General features: G+C 50.6%; 1 protein-coding gene across 3 annotated transcripts in view; it reads left to right on the top strand.

The window, feature by feature from the left end:
* Window positions 1-4,663, top strand: part of MAPK1 (mitogen-activated protein kinase 1) — a 100,277-nt gene extending 95,614 nt beyond the window's left edge. For 2 of the 3 annotated variants that reach the window (XM_049698493.1, XM_049698491.1), the window contains one exon: window positions 3,141-4,663. The gene's annotated coding sequence lies outside the window, so the exon portion shown is untranslated. Of the gene's footprint in view, window positions 1-309 lie in introns of all 3 variants that reach the window. The other variant, XM_049698492.1, reaches the window with a different exon arrangement.
* Window positions 4,664-20,049: the final 15,386 nt, after the last annotated feature.

Below are 20,049 nucleotides of genomic sequence, written 5' to 3'. Positions count from 1 at the left end.
CTGTGCGGTCATTCACCGACAGAAGGAAAGCGGCCCCTGGGACCCAGCCGTTTTCACCCCTTCCTGGCCTCTCTGCCTGCATTCACAGTGGGGGGATTGTCTCTGCCAGGGGCCTGCTCTTCCGTCCCCGTGTCCGTGCCAGGTCAGCCTGGCTGCGTTGGGTGAATAAGCTTTTGGCTGGCTCTTTACAAATTAGGCCACTGACCCCTGGCCTGGAAGGTCGAGCTGAGCAACTTTCTGTATGGTCCCTTCCATGGGTTGCTTTCCTGTGTGTTCATGGCCCCTGATTTCCCTGCCTTCTGGTTTCAGGGCATACATGCTGTGTGCTCACCCCAGTGAGCAGAACAGACAGGACTGAACGTGGCCCCCGAGGAGCACGTGGCCTGAGAGGGGAGAAAGACACAGACCATCATGCACATCTTTGGTGTAGAACATCTGGGGGTGATGGAGCTATCAGTTTGTCATTGTTCATTTAATCCCTGTCACGTACTTTAGTGCCGGGTAGGAGGGAACGGATGGGTAAGACCCAGGCTTTGCTTTCTAGCAGCCTGATGGCAGGACCCGGGGAGTCAGGCCCAGCATTGTGGTGCTGCACCAGGGGAGGGTTCGACCCCAAAGATGCAGAGCGCCGGGAGGGGGCGCCCCGCTGGTGGGGAGGGGCCCGCCTCTCCTCACAGGTGGTCTCAGGTCCTGAAGTGTCAGGGCATCTGACACTGGGCAGTCTGGGTGGCGGGACCTCAGCAGGGACTTGTGGGGTGGCTGGTCAGGCAGCAGGCACAGGGGAACGTGACAGTGACTAGGGTCCTGGGCCACAGGACAAGGCTGCTGACTGGATGCCTACTGGAGGCCATTAGCACACGGGGACCAAGCCCACCCGGGGCCCACCCCAGCTCTGAGTATCCAGGGTTGGGGCCTGTCACCAGTGGAGGCGGTGGCAGGGGGGTTGCTCTGTGTTTAGTTCACTTCCTCCAGGCACACAGAAGGCACAGAATGTGCTTGTAGCCTGATTTTTTTCCCAAACGTTTTTTAAATGACAATTTTTACCTATTCTGAGAAGTTGAGGGTTTTACAGTAGACACCCATATTCCCACCACCCTGATCCTATGATTAACGTTTTATTATACTTTCTTTGCCTTTTCACGTATCTGTCCATGCATTCCTCCATCTGCCCATCAATCCATCTTGTTTTTTTCTGTGCATTTCAAAGGAAATTTCCAACATCTAGACTGACTTATAATTTAGTCATCTAGGATAGAAGAGTGAGTGCAGAGGAGGGTGGGTTGGGGGCGTTGTTAAGCTCTGGGCCAGGTTCTTTCACACACATTGCCTTTTGAGGATCACAGCAGCGTTTTCTGAAGTCAGCACACAGCCCAGGTCTACGCTTGACGAAACTGAAGGAGTGTGTTTAAGCATTTTGCTCAAGATTATACATCAGTGGCAAAACTAGGCAGAGAGTCCAGGTCCTTTAGACTCAGAAATCTTTTTTCACCTAGATTTGCTCCCCAGGGAGGTGGAGGGACCGGGGTGTGAGTTCCCAGTCTGCAGCGAGGGCGGAACTGCACAGAGGAGAGCCTGGAGGTGTTGGTGCTGTGACACACGGGGCCGCCGGGGAAACGTGCTCATACAGCTGTGGGGGCTTTGCTGGAGGGGACAGCAGGGACCGCTCCAGAGGAGACCCTAGGTGTCCCCTGCTCGCTGATGTTCTTAGTGGCGGCTCTGAGTGATTGTAAAGGGTCAAAGTATGTTCATTATATTTTGTTTAAGGGGCTCTATTTTAGAAATGTTTTCACTGGAAAGGTAAAAAGGTATAAGTGGTTAATACATTGTGACAAGTCTCCGATTCCTCCAGCCTTGGGTCTCAGCCTCATCCTTACAGACCATCTCCTTACCTGCTTCCCTGAGAAGCTGGGGAAGAGGAGGTGGTGCCTGCCTTTCTTCCTCCTTCACCAGCCCGTCGCTGGACTTTCTCGGGGGGTGGTGGGGGACTGATTACTAGGGGCATTAATCTGTTGTTTCCCTTTGGTTTCATTAAAGATAAAAGCATTTAGGGCAGTTTTAGTTTTCTGCCAGCTGCTAGGTGTGGCTGCAGTTCATGGTGGCACGCCTCTAGGGGGAGGTCACGTCTTGTCCCCCGAGCTCGTCTCCCCGAGCAGCAGACAAGGACTATCCACCTGGCAGTGCCTGTGAGCCAGGTGACACCTGCCGGTGGGCGTTTAACAGGCCACGTCTCCAGGGGAAGGAAGGTCTGCTTTGCTCGCATCCTGACACACTCGATTACCCTCATGCTGTCTCCACGCGGCTTCGTTGTGAGACAGAGAACGTGCGCTTCTCCTCCCCAGGATGGTCCTCGGGGTGGAGGGAATTCCCACGTCCACCCACGCCCCACCCCCAGCCGTCTGTGCTCACAGCCAAGAACTGCTAGTCTGGAAACAGGTGGAGTGGATTTAACCCAGAATATAATTTCCTCAAGTAAGATAGAGATGTTAGGAGAGTGATGGGGGACCTCAGGGGCCTCCTGAGGGATCCTCGGACATCTGCAGGGCCAGGGGGGCCTGGCGGGACAGCAGCCATTGGGTCGCCTCCTGCACTTCCAGGGTCCAGGCCCACCAGCTTCACGCTTCCTACCAGCACTTGGTTGTGCTTGTTGTGCTTAGTCACAGAAAACTTGAGCATTAAAAAAAAAAACACTTTCTGCCTCCTGTGTGGTTGATTCTGACCTACCTGCTCATCCAGAGAGAGAGAGACGTGCTGAGAATAGGAGGCAGAAGCGTTTTCCACTTCACACATGTGTTTACAAAGATTCTCAGACTCTGGTTTGGACCGTTGGTTAATGGCATCTGGGGAACACTGACGCCGGCCTGGCTGTGAGCGAGCGTGCGTGTCTCCCCCTGAGTATTCTGGAAACATCCTCTGTGAAACGTCTGAGAGAAAAGGTGCCCGGGGATGGGGGCGTGGAGGCAAGCCCACCCTTGAGGAGCCTCGGGTGTGGCTCGTGCCACGTGGTTCTGAGGGAGATGACCTTTCCTGCAGGAGTGTTTTTCCTTTGCTTTTTCACTCTTCCGTTTTCCTAGCACTGCTGCTGCTGCTTTTCCCACGTGGTTCACCCTTAGCTCACAGTCGGTCTGTCTGTTTCCCAACAGGACACGGGCTCCGAGGACGGGCCACGCGCAGGCATCGCTGTTCTTCCTCCCAGCTCCTGACCCCGGGCCCGTCTCCAGCCTGTCTCGGCGTGTCCACCTGACTCCTTTGAGCCATTCGGAGGGGCAGTTTCTGGTAGTTGTGGCTTTTATGCTTTCAAAGAATTCCTTCAGTCCAGAGAACTGTTCCTGGCACCCCTGTGTGTGTCGCCCTCCGGTGACCTGTGGCAGTATGTACTTCAGGGCACCTACTGCTCACCTTGCTTTAGTCACTAATCGCTTTCTGGTTTGAAAGATGCAGTGGTTCCACCCTCCCTAGTCCTCCCTCCCGATGCCCTGCTGACCCCGCCCTCACCGTCGGTCACTGCGTCTCACCTTCCGGGAGGGTGGCCGCTCCTCGGGCACTTTAAGGCAGTGACGGCCCCTCTTTGCACTCCTCTCCCACCCTGCCGGGGCCCCTGCAGCTCGTGCTCCCGCCCCTGGACCCTGTGGGTGCTCGTCAGCACCTTTCCTTTTGTCATATTAATCTCTAGCAGATGTAAGGTATATGTACTGCTTGCCCAACTTTTAGAAAATTCAGCCCTTTTTCTAAATAAAAGGAAGAAATCCTGCATCGGGCAGTTCCACCTGTACCATTTACAGGGGCACAGCACTTGCCAAAATGTGTTATATACAGTTCTGGGTGTTTGCAAGACTTATGCAAAAAGACGTAAAGTGGCAGCTTCTCTCGGGATTTGGTGAGAGGTGCGTGAGGTCATGCATGCTGCCCAGGTGGTGTGGGGCTGAGCTCCACGCCCAGTGGGCACAGGTGCCACGGGCGCTGTAGCCACGCTCGATGCCTGAGGGTCTAGCGGAGAGGAACACTGCGTCTTTCAATGAGAAAGTGTACACTTCCTTTTCCTCCTACAGCATGTCAGCATCTCAAGTTCATTTTCAACCTACGATATAACAGTTTGTAATAAAGCCTCCGTGAGCTCACGACTGGAGCACTGTTCTTTCGTCAAGTGCTCGCTCACGTCTCTGATGTCACCGAGCTCAGGCCGTCAGGAGCAGCTAGCACTAGGTCCTGCGTGCAAGGAGCCCTAGCCCCTGCCCTCCTGAGCCCTCTAGTGTTTGTTCCCGCCGCCGCACCCTGTGGTGTGGACTCGGTGTTCTGTCCCCGTGCGGTGCCTCCTCTTGACTCCCCCACTGCTCTGTGTGGTGAGAAATCTGCCTTGTTCAGTAATTACTGTACCCTCGCATGACTGTTACAGCTTTCTGTGCGGAGATGACTGTCCAAGTGCCACATGCCTATGATTGAAACAAAAAATCTATTGTTACCTCTGAGTTGTGTTCCACGGAAAATGCTATCCAGCAGATCACTTAGGAAAAATAATTCTATTTTTAGCTTTTCATTTCTCAGCTGTCCTTTTTTTCTTGTTTGATTTTTGACAGCAATGGAGAATGGGTTATATAAAGACTGCCTGCTAATATGAACAGCAATGCACTTGTAATTCATGGAAATAAATGTACATCTTCTATCTTCATATTCATGTTAAGATTCGGTGTTGATTTCCTCTGGATTAGCGGGTCCAAATGGACAGTCAGGCTCAGTCTGTGCTTTAGAACAGAAAGGCTTGCAGGCCTCCCCTTCCCACCAGGCACTGCCCGAACACTTAGCTTTACGTCAGGTGATTTAGAAAGCATTTCTGGAGGGTTCTTTTTTCCTTCCACACAGCAGAGAATCAATTCTGACATGTTCGTTTCTTCAGATCATAGGTCTACAGTGTTCTGTCAGGCTCTGATGAAGCAGCCCAAATGTCTCAGGTTGGATTCTCTGATTCTTTCTAAAGAGGGCCGGCCTGTGTCCCAGTTGAGTGCTGGAAAGGGCTCCACCCCCCCACCCCCCACCCCCCAGCCCAGCGTGCTGGTGCTCACACCTCACGGGCCAGAGCAGGTGGCTGACTCATCCTCAGAAATCAAAACTACATCTAGGTTTTTGCCCTGAGATACGTGATTTTCACCTCCATGCACAGAGCTGCCTTGTGAAGGTCCACACAGCATTGAAAAGATACAGAGATTTGACTGTTCCTCGATACATTTTTAAAGGAGCATTGATAGTTTTATTGCTCTTGTTTCTTTGTACTTTTTAAATGGAATGTTAGCAGTATTATGAGGTTAACCTGCAGTCCTCTAACTAGAAAGAAAGCCATAGCCTTGGTTACTAATCCCTGGGGACTCTAGGCTCTTCCCCCCCCCCCCTCACTGGTACCATGGAGTCAGATGGGCATGAAACCACTAACTGCATCCTAGAGTCCCTGTAGCCACAGGTTGTGTGCTTTTTACTAATCATGCTAAACTTGGTTTAACAGGTCAGGAATTGTCTTAACCAAGGTACCTGTGAAAAGTACTAGCTGTTAGGTGTGAAAGACTCATCATTTGGATATTTCATCTCTAAAAATGTACAGGTTAGGTCATCTAAATTCATGCTGGTGATCCCGAATGCCTCCATTACTGCTCCACGCAGATAAGTTTCAGACTGATGGCTTTTTTGGTGTCTAAAATGTAAGCAAAAAATTCCTGTCGAAACATTCCAGTCCTTTCACTTAGTATGAAACAAAATACCTAGCAAGCCAGCAGGATGGACTTGAGAGAACTCAGGAGGACTGTGCAGACACAGCCTTCAAAGCTGGTAGAGACACGCAGACCGTGGACATGAGTGTAGAAGATCACTGCGTTGGTGTGCGGTGTGTTCACGTGACTCCTGCTACTGCATGCACAGCGACGGGTGTGGCGGGGCCACAGTAGTCGGTGGCTGTCCCTGAGGCAGACAGGTGTACTGCCTACGACAAGCCGAGTAACAGTCATGCGCAGACCATTCAGAGGAGACCGACCTTTATTTGCTTACGTGTTAATACAGATTTTAAATTGGTAATTTTTCTATAGTATGGTAATAGTATGTTAATACACATACATATGCACACATGCTTTGGGTCCTTCCATAATACTTTTATATTTGTAAATCAATGTTTTGGAGCAATCCCAAGTTTAAGGGAAATATTTTTGTAAATGTAGTGGTTTTGAAAATCTGAGCAGTCCTTTTGCTTATGTTTTAAAGCATTTGTGCTTTAAAATTGTTGTGCTGGTGTTTGAAATATGATCCTCCTAGTACAGATGAGAGGCATGTCCCAGCAGAGGAAGCGCCGTCTTCCTCACTGCAGCCAGCTTGGCATCGTGGGTCAGAGACGGGAAATCCAGAGGGATGCTGTAGGCTTGCACCAGCTTCCCTGAAGCTCGTGGCCTTTTCTGTGCTGTTTATCCGTGTAGAGCACTCAAGATCTGAAACTGCTTTGTTACCTGCTTTGTACTGTTGGTGCCTTCTTGGTATTGTACCCCAAAACTCTGCATAGATTATTTAGTATAATGGTAAGTTAAAAACAAATGTTAAGGGAAGATTTTATTAAGAATCTGAATGTTTATTCATTATATTGTTACAACTTAACATTTATTTGTGGTATTTGTGATTTGGTTAATCTGTATAAAAATTGTAAGTAGAAAGGTTTATATTTCATCTTAATTCTTTTGATGTTGTAAACGTACTTTTTAAAAGATGGATTATTTGACTGTTTATGGCACCTAACTTGTAAAAAAACAAAAACTACAAAAAAATTAGAATCATTAAATTGTGTCCGTGTTACCAAAATAACATAGTACTGTGCATGTCTAGTTTAACTGGAATTTCATACATGAAGATATGGAGTCACCTGGTCCTTTATTACATTTCCCAAGCAAGTGCGTCTTCTGGTTTGACTTTGCTCGTAGAACATGGCGGTAGTACCGTCAGCTGGTGCTCTGGAGGCACTGGAATCCTAGTCTGTCCAGAGTGGTCTTCAGACCTTTGGCCGTAGGGGGAGAAGGCATTGCCACACGCATCTCCTCTCATCTGCCTGAACTTAAGCGACCCCCGCTGCTGGGCAGGTGTCACTGGCCGCCTCTTTTCAGACCAAGAAATCATGACCACGGGAGGGACTGTTGGACATTTGGTTCCTGTCACTGTTGGGCATCGTGCAGTGGCTTATTTACGAGAAAAGATACCAGCAGTGTCCACGGTGAGACAGCAGGAGCTCGGCTCTGGGCCTCGGACCCACAGCTGCACCGTGGAGCTGGCACACTCGCCTTGAGCACGGTGAAGGTTATATACAGATACTTCAAGTGCCTAGCGTAGTACCTCCAAGCAAGCGGTAAATCTTCCTAAATGTTTTTTTATTTCTTTAAGTTTTGTTGTGAGGCAGCATGAGAGTGTCTGCTAAGCAAACTATTTTCTGTTCATCTGAGAGGAAAACTGCCCCAAACGTTCTTCAGGCAAATGAGCGGATCCCACCTGAACTGGGAGTTTCTGAGGGGTGTTTGAAGCACTGGTATTGCATTTGCTTTCCCTGGAGAGGTGAACACGCTTTGCTGTTGTCCCAATCCTTTAGACGATTCAAATGATCCTCCTGTTAGTGGACACAGGAGTCTGATAACCCTACGTTCCCCATTTTAATCGTGAGCCCCGGCCTTAGCAGCAGTGCAGCCATTCTGGTTGGCACTGTACATGGCATCTCGGCTGGCCCAGTTCACTGTGTTCAGTCAGAACCAGAGTGTCCAGGGCTGACCGTGACTGCAGAGCAGGTGGAGATGGGAGGGAGCGGGAGAGGAGCTGGGGTGTCTGCAGAGGAGTAGCCGAGCGAGGCCTGGTGTCATGGGGGCTTGGCCACCTGCAGGGCTGAGGCTGGGGGTGTGGGTCCAGGCAGACCCAGGCCATGGGGGCGCTTTCTTTGAGTCCAGCGCCAAGGATGGCTGAGGACAAAGCTCATCTTCTAGAAGGGGTGGCAGTGCTCACGACATGTCTGTCCAGGTGAAATGGGAACGGTGTCGTGAGGAGGAGGAGGAGATCCGAGGAGGCCTGCAGTGGAGCTGACCTGAGGGGCCACGTCATCAGCGGTGACCCACGGCTGGACGATACGGGGCCTGGGAGAGACGGCTGAGTGACAGCCACGGCCACCAAGGCTGCACAGGCACCTGCCACTGCTGAGCATGCGTGGCGGGAGGTACAGGAAGGTAGGAGGGGATCTGATGCTGTCATACCCGGGTCCTGTGCAAATGAGGCTCCTGGGGCTCGCCAGGTCACCCTTGGAGGGTGACAACAGTGAGGGGAGGGGAGAGACCCATCACCTTGAGCTGTGACCACCCCTGGAAGACTCCGGTCACGCAGACCTTCTGCCGGCCTCAAGGCTGATCTGCTCGCAGTGGACTGGGTGCCAGGCCCTGCCTGCCGGGAAATCCGTGAAGTTGCCGGCCTGTGAGGGAAGGGGGACCTCTCAGCCAGAAGAGGCCCAGAGGACCGGAGTCTACCAGCTGTGCGATAATGACCATGTCTGTGCAGGTCCACAAAGATGTGTGGATTTAAAATCTGAATGATGACAACAGGAATGTGAAAACGAGTCATTTTTATCAGAAAGCAAAGTTTTGTCTTTTTCTGAGCAGATCAGGGAGACCCTGCAGGTCATCCTCACTCCCTTCATGAGGGCCTTGAAAGCCACCCCAGTGCTGTGGACACAGAAAATAGGCAAGAGCCTCCTCATTTCAAAATTAAGGCATCTTTAATCACTGATGTCTGGACAAGTTATTTCCTTTTTTCTCCTTCTCCTTCATCCTGTTTCCTAAATAATTTCTTTCTAAAATTGGGAGTCTAAGGAATTCTATATATAACAATGTGCATTCACATGTTGGATGTCGACATGCTTTCCCCCAGACCAACCAGAAGCAGGTACTGGGGTCCTGACTCGGCCTGTGCTGAGCTGGGTCCGAGGACGGCCTCCAGCTCTTTTCTGCTGTGGCCGCAGGCTTGGGAAAGAGGTGTTGGGGGGTGAAGGTATTAGGTAAGGGGAGCACCGAATTGGGTGGGAGTTGGAGAGGATTACGCTTGAAATTCTTGGCCAGAGGGGCAGGGGAGCCACCGCCCCTTTTTCAGTAAGACCAGAAGGTAACAAGTCTGGTATCAGTCGTGGAAATAGTGGGAGGACCAGAAAGGGTGCAGCGGGGCTGGGGAGTGGAGCTGTGGCCTGGGGCACCGGGGCCAAAGCTTTCAGGTCCGAGCGCTGGCGGGTGGTTGGGGGGTCTGCTCAGCCTGGCGGTGTGGGCACACAAGCCAGCTGTCCGTCCCCAGTGGGTCACCAGGCTGACCCTAAGGCCAGAATTGGGCAGGAACCAGTGGCCACATCGCCACTCCCAGAAATCTATGCCCACTTTTTACTTTTCTCAAAGCCCAAATGAGTGCTCTTACTCCACACTGAAGTGTTCCCATTCCATGAGTGTGGGGAGCTGGCCAGCTCTGTAGGCTGGAGCGTGTGGGGTTCCTGAGGTTGAATCAAGCACCCAGGGAGCAGGAGAACACGGGTGCATGACCACAGCGATAGACCCGCCATGGGGACCAGTGGGAATAGCACCAGGGAGCCAGAGCTGATTTCTTCTGAAGAACTGGGGTTTCTTAGATTGTTTTTGAAAGTCTTTGCTGCACTTACACATCCGTTTTTCAAATTTTCAAGTATTTTTTATCACCAGTGCCCTTTCATGAAGTGAACTCAAAATTCACCTGCTCTGAATAAGCAGGGGTGGGGCAGCCCAGCACCCCTACCTGTCTCCATCCCACAGAGCATGATGTTTCTTCCCCAGAAGAACCAAAAGATGATCATTTCAGAAGCCATAGAGAGAAGAGCAGATGCCACAAAAAGGCAGCAATTGAAGAAACGAGGCCACAGAGGACACCACGTCCACAGTGGACCAGGGAGGGCCAGCAGTGTGGGGGTTACCTGCGGGAGCGCCTCACCGGTGGATTAGCTGGGGTCAGCCTCCTGATTTAAAAGTGCAGGAAACAAGCTCGGCCTGGTGCTCTGTGATGGCCTAGTTGGGTGGGATGGTGGGGGAGGTCCAAGAGGGAGGGAATGTGTGTATGCGTGTGGCTGATTCACTTTGCTGTGTGGCAGAAACAGCATTGTAAAGCAATCGTATTCTAATAAAAACAAAATATATTTTAAAAAGGGCAGGAAACATTGTTAAGACCACTGAGAAGTACAAATAGGGAGTGGGGGGATAGATGATAAGGAAGAAGAGCTTGTAAGGATGGAGAATGAAGTGTCCAGTGTTGATGCAGCGTCTGGCAAGGGCATGTCTGCAGAGGCAGCTGCGTCGTCTGTGAACATGCTGGTTCAGAAGGAAACGCTGGGCCAAGCAGGTTGCAAGGAGGAGGAGGTGACCGTCAGAGGAGGCCTCCCCTGGCCAGGAGGTACGGGGGGCTCAGGACAGGCGGGGGGTGTGTGCTGCCACCAGGGTACATTCCCTGAAAAGACAAGTAGCAGACAGTGCAGACAGAGCATGTGGGTGAAGTCAGGAGGACGAAAAAGGCAGATGATGGATGTCATGACGGCCAAGCAAACAGGACGCCTAGTCTGCTGTCTCCCAGACGGAGGCTGGGCATGGGGCCCCTCCCTGACCGCCCACCGGGTCGTGGGATGGCCCGGCCGCTCCACAAGGAACAAGGTCTTAGAATAGCCTGGAGCCTAAGAGTTTTGGAGGGATCACAGGCTCGTCTCACCCTTTTTCAGATGTGGTGGCTTAGACTGGCCTGGCCAGAGACACGTAGCTGGGTGACTGTGGGGTCTGACCCCATCCCCCACGGTGGCCAGCGAGGGCGCCGACCTGGAATGACCTGTAATGTGCATTCTCTAGTTTCCCACACTGGCTGCTGCAGGTGCGGGTATTCAGCCCACCCACCCACCGCTTGATTTAAAATCGTGCGGCCATCAGGGTGGGATGCCCCGCCTGGGTTCAGAGGACGCAGGTCCACGGGCAGCAGGGGCTCCAAAAGGCAGGCAGACTCACCCCTAGTCCCCTGAGCTCCCGCTGTCTGGCCGCTGAGCCGTTGGCCAGGCCCACTTTGGTCCCTGCTGGGGGGAGGGGCGCAGCCCGGTGGGGGAGGGGTGGGAAGAGATGGAAGCCTAAGCCTGACCCTGTAGCTGAGGTACTTCAGGCCCTTGGGGTCTCCACTGGTGAAATTGGGATGGTGGCTCCCAGGACTCAGGAGGGCGGGTGTGTCCTGCATCTGCAGTGGGTTCCACACCGGTGCTTCCCCCCTCCCCCCCACACCTTCCTTGTCATTTGTGTTTTGCTGCTTGGCTTTGCCTTTTGTTTTTCCTTGAAGTAACAGGTGTACATTTCTGGTTCTGGAAGCAGTATCAGGCCCCCAAGGGAGCTTGCCCCCATCCCTCTGGTCCTCGACACCACATCCCCACCTCTATCCACTTGGACAGCAGCCACGAGCCTCGGGGATGAGATCCCCAGGTCATAGTAATCTCCTACTCAAAACCTCTCCCCTCCTGTGGAGGGTCTGCCTTGCTGCCCACCTACTGCTCCAGCCCCATGACCCCACGCCCTTCCTGGTTCTTCCCTCCAAGCCCACCCACTGTCCTGGCTCCAGTGTCAGAACAAACTGGAGGCTGGAGACCACAGGCAGGGAGCAGAGAGCTGAGGCCCCCCCCAGGATGGAGGCCAAGCCCCCCTTCGTGACAGCCCTGCCACCGGAACTGAAGAAGAACTAAAGAATTGCACACTTTGACCAGCATCTCCCCATTCCCCCCACCCCCTAGCCCCTGGTAACCATTCTATTCTAGTTCATGACAGCTCATCGTTTTCATCACTGAAGAAGAGTTCACTGTATGGGGCTTCCCTGGTGGCGCAGTGGTTGAGAGTCCGCCTGCCGATGCAGGGGACACGGGTTCATGCCCCGGTCCGGGAAGATCCCACATGCCATGGAGCGGCTGGGCCCGTGAGCCATGGCTGCTGAGCCTGCGTGTCCAGAGCCTGTGCTCTGCAACGGGAGAGGCTACAACAGTGAGAGGCCCGTGTACCGCAAAACAAACAAACAAAGTTCACTGTATGGATGGACCACAGTTTGTTTATCCGTTCACCTACAGAAGGACATCTTGGTTGCTTCCAGTTTGGGGCAATAATAAAGTTGCTATAAACACTTGTGTGCAGGTTTCTGTGTGGACATAGGTTTTCAAGTCATTCAGGTAAATACCAAGGACCACAACTGCACCAGGCACAGGTTTAAGGAAGAAATTATATGGATTCTCTAAAGTTTATTCCAGAAAATAGAAGCAGAGGGAACACACCTAACTCATTCTATGAGGCCATCATTACCTTAATACCAAAACCAGATAAAGACATTACAAGAAAGGAAACTACAAACCAGTATCTTTTATGAATGTAGATGCAGAAGTGCTCAACCAAACACTAGAAAATGGAATCCAATAATGTATAAAAAGAATTATATGCCATGACCAAATGGATTTATTCCAGGCATGCAAGGCTGGTTCAATTCTTGGAAATCAGTTGACGTGAGCCATCACATCAACAAGCTAAAGAAAACTCATATGAGCACATCAATAAATGCAGAAAAAACATTTGACAAAATCCAACACCCATTCATCATTAAAATTCAGCAAATTAGGAATAGAGGGGAACTTGCTCAACTTGTTAAAAAGCATCTATAAAAAACCTACAGGTCACATGATAATGAGAAACTGCATGCTTTCCTCCCCAAGATGAGGAACAAGGTGAGGATGTCTCCTTTCACCACTCCTGTTAAACATTGTACTGAAAGAAAAAAAAAAAAAATCCTAGTTTCTTGTACCAGTGAAATTATCCTTCAAAAATGGAGAAATAGGGACTTCCCTGGCAGTCCAGCGGTTAAGACTCCACACTTCCCCTGCAGGGGGCACAGGTTTGATCCCTGGTCAGGGAACTAGAATCCTGCATGCTGTGCGGTGTGGCCAAAAAAAAAAAAGAAAGACTTTCTTAGACAAAAACTAAAGGAGTTTATTGCTGGTAGATCTGCTTTGCAAAAAACGTTTAAGAATTCTTCAGAGAAAAGGAAAATGATACAGATCAGAAATTTAGATCCATATAAGCATTTAAAATATTACAGTCCTCTCCTTGCTTGTGTGACTTCTGACAAGAAGTCTGCTGTGATTCCTATCCTTGTTTCTCTATAGTTAAGAGAGTTTGTTTGTTTGTTTTATTCTGGCTTCTTTCAAGATACCCTCTTGGTCTTTGGTTTTCTGCAGCTTGGATATGATATACGTGCATGGAGATTTTTGGGTATTTATCCCATTCAGTGTTGTCTGAGATTCCTGGAATCACGATTTGTTTTGTCATTAATTTTGGAATATTCTCAGCCATTATTACTTTAACCATTTCTTCTGCCCACCTTTCCTTCTGGAATTCCCATTGTGTACATGTTATACCTTTTACAGTTGTCCCACAGTTCTTGAACATTCTGGTTTGTTTGTTTGTTTTTTCATTCTTTTTTCTCTGTGTTTTACTTTGAGAAGTTTCTAGTGGCATATCTTCAAGTTCACTGACGCTTTCCTCAGTGGCATCCAATCTACATATGAGCCCATGAAAGGCGTTCTCCATTTCTGTTAGGTTTTTTTTCCCTAGAATTTTCTTTTGATTCTTTCTTAGCATTTCCATCTCTCTGCTTCCATTACTCATCTGTTTCTGCATGTTGTCCATGTTTTCCATTAGAGCCCTTAGCATATTAATTGTAAGTGTTTTAAATTCCCAGTCCAGTAATTCCAAAATCTCATGTCTAGGTCTGGTTCTGATGCTTCCTTTGCTCTTCAGACTGTGTTTTTCCTTTTCTCTCAGCACATGGGTAACTTTCTGTTGAAAGTCAGACACAATCTATTGGGTAATAGAAATGGGGGAGACCGGCCTTTAGTGTGAGGTTTTTGTTTTTCTGGCTAGAGGTAAGGCTCTGCTTACTGTTTGTTCAGCTGTAGGTGTCAGAGGCTGAAATGTGCTCCAGTATCCCTGCTTTGTTTCCCCTGTTGTCCCTGGGTTTCCCTAGAGACTCCTCCTTCTTAGGAGGAATCTGAGCCTTGCAGTTCTTTCAGCGGTAATTCTCTGCAGTATACAGGAGCCCTGTTGATCAGTCAGAAGAAACGGAGGGAGAGGAAGCATTTTCTGATCATATGATTAGGTCTCAGTCTCCTAGTGGGCCTGTGACCCTCACAAGTGCTTCTCGGGGCTTTTTGGCCCCCTTAAGTAAGACAGAAAGGCTAGGGAGGTGATTTAGGTCTACCCTTCCCCTGTGTTGGATGAAGCTCTGAGAAAGTCCTCTCCCTTCCTTGCTAGCTGACCGACCTTGTGGAGAACAATCTGGGCATGTTTCCCGATGGTAATTTCCCCCATCCCTAGTCATGCACAGGGGATTTTGCTTCAGTCTTCACTGTGAGAACCTGGTGGGGTTCCTTGGAGGTAAAACTTGTGAAAGTGTGGGGCCCTCTTAGACTGGGTCCCTGTGACTTTTTAACTTTCAAGCCAGTCCACTCAGCCTCCAGCATTTCTTCGATGGTAACATCTTTGATGTTACCATTTATGGGGTCATTTGAGTGTTCCTGCCAGTTCCTGGCCCCGTGGCTTTTGTTGCTGGTAAGCTGTGATTCTCTCTTCCAGTTTGTGGGGTTGGGGTTGTCGTGTGACAACCATCTGATGGATCTAGAAGTCACAGTTTATTCAGCTTTTTTCTTGTTGTGAGGGCAGGTGATGACTTCCAAGCTCTTTACATGTTGAAGCTAAAACTGGAAGTTAGTTTTGCACTTGCTGCCCTTCCTAACAAAGGCATCTAGAAGGGCAAGGAGTTGGCGCAGCAGATGTAGCTGTAGAAAACTGTTAAGTCCAGTGTCTTGGACAAACTGGAGGATTGGAGAAAAACATGTCCACATCTGATTTCAACACAGACCCATAAGGACAACAGTGCAGGAGACACCACGGGAGCCAGGGGCACATCTGCCATGGGGACCCAACAAGAAAAGTCTATTTTCCAAAACATAAAAGAAGCTCAAAAATACAAACACCTTGCCTCATTCCCAGCTGATAGGCGATCAAAGAACATTGTCTGCTTACAAGAGGAAAAGTACCCAGTGTCATTAGTAAATAGGGAAATACAAATGAAAATAAAGACACAGTGCCATTTTGTGCACACCCTACTTTCTGGGGGTTTTGTTGGTGGTGGTTTGTTTTTTTGTTTTTTGTTTTTTTAAGCAAAGGTGAAATTATAAAAGCCGAACATTGTGAGGTTGTAAGGCATTGCTAACAGTGCTGTAAATGAATATGTCCGGCAGAGTGACAGGAACAAATCAGAAGATGTGTTTTGACTCAGTAATTCCTTTACTGGGATTTTTTTCCCAGACAGTAATTCTAGGGAGAACGGCCACGTGTACAGAGGTGTTTGTCCAGCATTATTTGCAAGAGCAGAAAGAAGGTCAGTAGCCTGCATGCCCAGCATTAGGGAATGATCTAGGGGACTTAGCGAGTGGACACAGTGGTGACAGAGTCCGCGTGTCCTCACTCACCTCCCCTTCCCCGACATGCAAAGCCAAGCCTCACTGGGGAATCAGGTAGCTTTCTGTCCACTCCTCTGGAGTGACTTTGCCTCTTCTCTCATCCACTTGCCAGGAAGTTCTGGAAAGCATGCTGCGTGGTTTGCTCGTTTGGGTATGGCCGTCGCCTCTCTCAGACTCTGGTACAGAGAAAGTCTCTACTGAAGCCTGATGCTCAAAATAATGGGCTGTGGACCAGCAGCATCACTGTCACCTGGAGCCCATTCAAAAGCAGAATCTCTGCTATAAGGTGGCAAACTTGACGGTATGTTTATTTTCCCACAATTAAACATTAAAATGCAGAATCTCAGGCCCCACCTCAGACATACTGCATTTCGGCAAACGTTTTAACAAATTCCCAGGTGATTTGTTTAAATTTTGAAAGTCTCTGTCCATTGATTATACAGTTATTCTCAAAATATAAATTTCCATCGTTAGTTACAATTTCTCGTTAAAACGCAGCCTTGATTTTTCTCCCTCACTGCGAGAGGCTGGTTTTAACTTCTCTCGGACCCCTTCATTTGGACCAAGAATGGAGAAATCACAGCAGCAGCTGACAGGCTCCAAGGACAGCAGGATGCCATGGCAACAGCTTCCATCGGTAATTTAATTTCATCTCTGCTTTTACATCTTTCTTTCATCAGTCCTGAAGCTGGGAAATTTTTTTAATTTGGAAGGAACGTAAGATGGCTTGCGGTTGCTATGCCGACAGCAGCTACTTCCTGATGGGCTGGAATATCACACAGGAAACCAGCAGCGACGCATAGATTTTAGACCTCAAGGGGCTACAGCGAACCTTCGTCCCCTCTCTTGGCTGAGGGCTCCAGGCCCCACAGCCACACACCAGCCTGCCTTGAATTCCCTACGCAGGCTGCTTGGCCAGGCCACCCAGGGGTCTTAGGCAGACAGGGATGGAAGGCAGCTGGGGGGACCCTGTTGGAGAATTGCTTTTGGTCTTTGTCTACCCCTAAAACCCAGTGTATTTGCTTGCTGGGGCCGCGATAACAAAGCACCACAGACTGGGCAGCTTAAACAGCAGGATTTATATCTCATGGTCTGGAGGCTGGGAGTCTCAGATCAGGGTGTCCGCCAGTTAGGTTTCTCCTGAGGCCTCTCTCCTTGGCTTGTAGACAGTCATCTTCTCCCTGTGTCCCTGTATGATCACCCTCTGTGTCTCCATCTTCTTATCTTATAAGGACATCAGTCAGACTAGATTAGGGCCCACCATAATGGCCTCATTTTAATCTAATCACCTTTAAAGACCCCCATCTCCAAGTACAGTCACATCTAGGGGGACACAGTTCAGCCCGTTGACACCCACCTGACTGTGTCCTCGTGGAGGCTGCCTGCACCCCTGCCTCTGGGACACAGCTGAGAAGGAACCAAGCCCCTGCCCTCCGTGGCTGGTGTCCTGGTGAGGGGAGGGGGCAAGAAACCAAACCAAGAAGACGCTTGCTGGGGGGTGTTAAGGAGGGAAAACAAGTCCAGGGGATGTGAGGGGGTGAGTGGTGGGCATGGTTGGCCCCCGAGCTTGGAGGGCATGGGGACACATTTGAGAAGAATCCCGGGAATGAGGGGCCTTTGGGAGAGGGGATGGCAGGTGCGGAGTCCCAGAGACGAGACGGAGCGGAATGGCAGGAGGCGCTGTGTCTGGAGGCGGTGAGCAAGGGGGGGCTTCCTGGGAAAGAACTTACCATCGCCCCTTGCTTCTGGGAGGTGGTCTCTCAGCCCTCACAAGAGCCGTCCATTTGCCTGGGGGACTGGAGCCTGAGATCAGTAAGTCATGCCTGTGTGATGGAGCCCCAGGAAGAACTCTGCCCTGAGCCTGTGAAGGCCGAGTTTAATCTGGATCCTTTCTCTGCTGTAAACTGAAACCATGAGTGTGTAACACTTTCCACGAGTCCTTCTCTGAGATGGTCAAACCTGAGGGTCATCTTGGAGACCCCAAGCCTGCAGTTGGTGTCGGAAGTCCTCTCCCAACGTCCAGCTGCCTCAAAGCTTGAGGGGACAGAAGCAGGAAGTTAGGGGAGCTGGGGACCAGCCATGGCACGTGGGGCATTGGAGGGACTCTGGCTTTTAGTCTGTGCAAAGCAGAAAGCTCCTGGGAGCTTTCAGAGGTGGCGGATCTGGTTGTTGTTTTAAAAGCATCTGTCCACAGAGAACACAGTTAAGGAGGCAAAGCCTGCAGCTCAGGGCCACGTGGGCTGGGGCAAGGATCTAGACAAGAGGAGTGTGGTGTGGCCCTGGGCGTGGGGGCGGCTGTGGGGTGTGATGGGGAGAGAGGAGGTGAGGGGCTGGAGGTTCTGGCCGGTGCTGGGAGGGGGCAGCGCCTTCTGCCGAGGTGAGGAAGAAGGCAGCTTGATGGAGGGTGTGCAGAGCTTGAGGTCTCATGGACCTCTGAGGGGGATGCAGTCGGCAGCTGGACGTGAGCCTGGAGTGCGGGGCTCAAGGGAGTTGTCTGTGCTGGGAGCTGTTGGGGCCCCAGCCTCAGGAGGGTGGGAGAGCCGGTGACGCGGGGCCAGAGAGGAGGAGAGAGCAGAGCCCAGGACCAGAGTGAGAAAGCGGTTAAAGAAGGTGACCAGCTGAGTGAAATGCTGCTCGGACTGTCCTGTCAGATGTGGCTAGGATCAGACCCGAGGTTTGGTGGGGAGGGTGGGATGGGAATCTGAGAGTGGGAGGAGCCGGGCTGGCTCTGCAGGGTTGCGGTGAAGCATGGTGACAGCGGAGAGGGGTGTGGAGATGACAGCAGGTCCCATAATCTGCTGGGACCACCCAGGGAAGAGGGGACCGAGGATACAGTAGAAAGGGTGTGTGCACTGGTGGACCACATGGACTGGTGGTGGCAGGTGGGCAGGGAGACGGCTGGGAGCAGGACACAGCAGAGGGGGAGGAGCAGAAGGAGGGAGGAGTGCCATCCAGGAAGGGGGCTTAGACGGACCCAAGAGGTGTGGCAGGTAGGGTAGCCAGGAGGAGGGCACTGCCCCGGAACCCAGTCTCCCCGAGCCACGCAGAGTCCCATCCACCCGGGACAGGGTCTTCCCAGAAAGTTTGTGGTCTGAGAAGGGGGCCGAGGCAGGAGGTGAGACATGAGGGTGGATGGGTGGGGGGGGACAGTGAGTATGGCCCTGAGTGTGGTGACGGCGGCTGTGGTGGGGACGCCAGCAGGAGGGGGCCAGGGAGCAGAGTGGTGTCCCAGAGCGGGCTGCCCGTAACTGAGGGTATGGAGGGTGGTGACCAGGCAGTGGGTGGCAGCCTGCTGGCTGTGGCGGATGGAGGGCTTGTGAAATTGTGTAGGGAGTCATATGCAGGCTGTGGTTAAGTAAAATAAAACAGGAGAGTATAGAAAATAATAGGGCCTTGCACAAGGATGCAGATTAGATCATGAAACTTGTCCTGTACATGTGGGTGCTGGATCATAATGTAGAATGTGTTTTGTACTATTTTTTACTATAGTAAAGCACAATAACGTAACATTTGCCATTTTAACCATTCTTAAGTTTGTAATGCAGTGGTGTTAAGTGCATGCACATTCTTAAGTGCAACCATCCCCCCGATTTTTCATCATCCGAAACAGAAATTTTGTACCCATAACATGTAAATTTTACTGTGGTCATAGTTAAAAACATTTGAAAGGCACTGGTCAGTGGCCAGCGAGGGGGTTCGTGTCTGGGGTCGCACAAAGGGCAAGATCCTTGCAGGAGAGGGCCAGTGAGCTGACAGGCCAGGGCACTGTGGCTGCACTCACTTCCATTCTAAGGGAAAGCTGTGTCTCCAAGAAGGAAGCCAGGAAATGCAAAGAACTACAGCGAATCTCGTGCTAAATTTTTCAAAGAATGAAGGGGTTTGAAGAAATAGTGCAAAACTAATCGAAGTGCCCAACTACCACTCATAGCTAGATATTTAGGTTAATATTGAGCAGCCAGGAAAAATGTTAAAAAACCTGCAATAAAAAAAAAAAACCTGCAATAACAGAAAAAAAGCAGGATACAAAATTATAAAACTTTGGCTCACATCAAAATTAGGATTTTTTTTTCAGCAGAGGACTGGCTGAGAAAAAATATTTGCAATAGCAAAAACAACCAAAGCTTAATATTTTAGACAATCAAAGGAATCTTGAAATTTCACAAGAAAAAAGAAACGCAGTTGGAGATGGAAGGAGACCTGAAAGGCTCAATAGTTCATGAAAAGGTGCAAGAACCGTCTTCAAGTCACTTAGCAGCGGGCTCTGTGGAAGCCGGGAGCTGGGGACGTGGCCGGGAGAACGGCCGCGCTCCAACAGCAGATGGGACTCACCCAGAGGCACCGAGAGCTGTGCGGATACATTGCATCGCAGGAAGGAAACAAGATCAAGGGCGCTACCATGTATAGAAAGGGTATCTACGCTGTGACCCAAACGGGGTGGGCTGATGCTGATGCTGGGATTTAAACATCAATCTACGGAGAAA

Source organism: Orcinus orca, chromosome 15 (genome assembly GCF_937001465.1).
Source record: "Orcinus orca chromosome 15, mOrcOrc1.1, whole genome shotgun sequence".
NCBI lineage: Eukaryota > Metazoa > Chordata > Mammalia > Artiodactyla > Delphinidae > Orcinus > Orcinus orca.
The sequence above is the reverse complement of the archived record's forward strand: the minus strand, read 5'-3'. Positions and strand labels throughout refer to the sequence as shown.